The 2587-nt window shown below is 29.9% G+C and overlaps 1 protein-coding gene across 2 annotated transcripts in view; it reads left to right on the top strand.

Annotated features, from left to right (window-relative positions):
- Positions 1-2587, top strand: part of slc4a10b (solute carrier family 4 member 10b) — an 80586-nt gene that overhangs the window by 62322 nt on the left and 15677 nt on the right. The gene's annotated exons all lie outside the window — the stretch shown is intronic.

Raw genomic sequence — 2587 nt, 5'->3', positions numbered from 1 at the left:
AAACAAAAACTTTTATTTTGGATGCGATTAATCGCGATTAATCATTTGACAGCACTAATTATCAGGGTTATTATAGTTAATTAAAACTAAAACCTTAATAAAATATTTTTGTATTTTTGGAACTGAAATAAAAATATTAAAAAAAAAAATTTTTTCAGCTAACTTTTATTTCAGCTAGCTGCCGAAGCAACATTTCTCATTTTCGTTTAGTTTAACTTTATGTACTAAAACTGAAATAAACATGATTAAAAACTATGTAGACATTTAAAAAACACAAAAACTAATAAAAATGACAAAATAAATACAACAAAAGTACTAAAACTTGAAAATGAAAATGAAACAGAAAATGTAAAAATAAAATCAAATTCAAAATAATAATAAAAACTATAATAGTTTCTCAATGATACTAAAACAACACTTTTTTGAAATAGTATGTTTGATTATGCATTAATTTTGGAACAGAAATCTGAACATTGGATAATGCCATTTTCAAGATTCTTGTTTGATTTTGACGACACATTAAAGTTAAAGGTTTTTACAGAGGGGGTTTTGGATTTCTCTTTTTATCACTCTTCAAATCAGAAAATATTGTCAACAGACAGAAATTTTTTTTTGCCATGTTTTTAGGAATAATGTATTGTATAAAATTAGGAAAATTATATATAAGCAAACCCTTCTGTAAAAACCTTCAGAATACAGATAGGAGTAAAACTGTAAAGTTTGGTGTATGTAAGTGTGGCTGAAATTAAGAAAAATGAAATTTACAGACGCAAATAGATAAAGTGCAATAAAACAAACACTTAAAAGTGCATGCTGGAAGTTTTCTGTCCATTAGTCTGAAACAATATGTTACGAAAAGCCAAATAATCCAGAATCTCAAAAGTAACCATTGCATGAAAAAAACAGTGTTTTTGCCTGTAGTGTCTTGCTTTAAACACAACGGCTTAATTGCATGAACTATGAAAGGACAGCCTCTGAGAAATAAAATGTTCCTCTTTGAAGCCAAATGGCTGTAAAAGGTCACACGGCTCACCGTTGCGTTCATTTTGACAGTTAAAGGGCACATACTGTAATAATGCAGATCATTTAGGACGATGCTTTCATTCTGTACTACAATGTAACCGAGAGCCGTGCCACTGAAGACCAGGTTTTCAACTCTCCAGTGAACTGGACAGACGCCATGTTTGACATTTGGTCACACTCTTCCTGTTGAGTGACAGTTTTCACAACTTTGAGTGACTTTCTCTCTTCTCACAACAATAATCCCCTTCTGTTCTCAGATGGCTCTTTTCTCCCAAATGGTTCGCAGCAATCATATCTGATCAGCCCTAATTAATATTTCTTTCTGTTTAAAGAATTATGCCTTATATAGTATGTCTACACTGTGCACAAAATGTAGTTTTTCTGTATGCATGAAATATCTGGATGATATTTGCTAAATTGTGCTACAGAAAATACTGTTTACCAGAATGCAATGGTCTCGATTTGACCTTGCATTTCCAGTGCGACAGATCTGTTTTGATTTGAACTTATCTCTTTTTTGACTCATTTTTATCAGAATGCCAAATATTAAGACACTTTTATACAAAATTGGATTAAAAATGGATTAAAGAATGGATTTAAAATAGCTGAATTGGTTGAATATTTTTTACCATTTTATCCATATTATACATATTTTTTTGCCACACTAGTCAATGGCGGGTGAATTGTGAAAATTTGCTGTTTAAAGTATTTAATACAGGCTATGAAATTGTATTTAGCATTTACTAAATTAAAATATATATTAGGGCTGCACAATTAATCGAATGTCTAATCGCAATTACAATTACATAATCGTTCAAAGCAGCAATTAATCATTTAAAGTCCACTTATGTTATTCTGCATGCATATGATGCTTTTTTCTTTCTTTCTACATGTTATCTTAAGGGTTTTTCCATTGTTTTAATTTTAGTTTTAGTATAACATTATAATACCATGCAAATTTTTACCTTTTTATTTAAAGAGAAACCAATCCGGTGTATAGTTGACATTTGAGGCTTAATACTATAGAAAAGCAATAAAAGTTTTTCAGTTAGTGTTTTCAGCTTGTTTATTTTCATATAAAAATATGACATGGTGTTGCTTCAAACAAGAGGCTTAATACTATAGAAAAGCACTAAAGGTTTTTCAGTTAGTGTTTTCAGCTTGTTTATTTTCATATAAAAATATGACATGGTGTTGCTTCAAACAAAGGTGTAAACATCATTCATTTAATCGTAAAGTAATAATCGCAATTACAATTTCAAAGGAATAATCGACAAATATGATTTTTGTCATAATCGTGCAGCCCAAATATATATTTTTGTCCCTATGACAGTGCAACTGTTTTTTCATATTTCTGTCTTTCTTTCTGTCTTACTGTGAAACAACACTGGTCAGAAAACCGTGACTTCATGTGAGGAATATTTCACATATGTGTCGGCACATGGAGAAAAAACTCCAGCCATCCTATAGATAAACTTCTTTTTCTGTTGTTGTTAGACTTGCAAGAAAAACAAAATGAAATCAAATAAAATTATCAATCAATCAATAATAATAGGTTGTAAAT

The sequence above is a fragment of the Sinocyclocheilus anshuiensis genome, unplaced genomic scaffold, assembly GCF_001515605.1.
Source record: "Sinocyclocheilus anshuiensis isolate Anshui unplaced genomic scaffold, SAMN03320099.WGS_v1.1 scaffold680, whole genome shotgun sequence".
Lineage (NCBI taxonomy): Eukaryota > Metazoa > Chordata > Actinopteri > Cypriniformes > Cyprinidae > Sinocyclocheilus > Sinocyclocheilus anshuiensis.
Note: the sequence above shows the minus strand (reverse complement) of the source record. Positions and strands in the feature narration are given on the sequence as shown.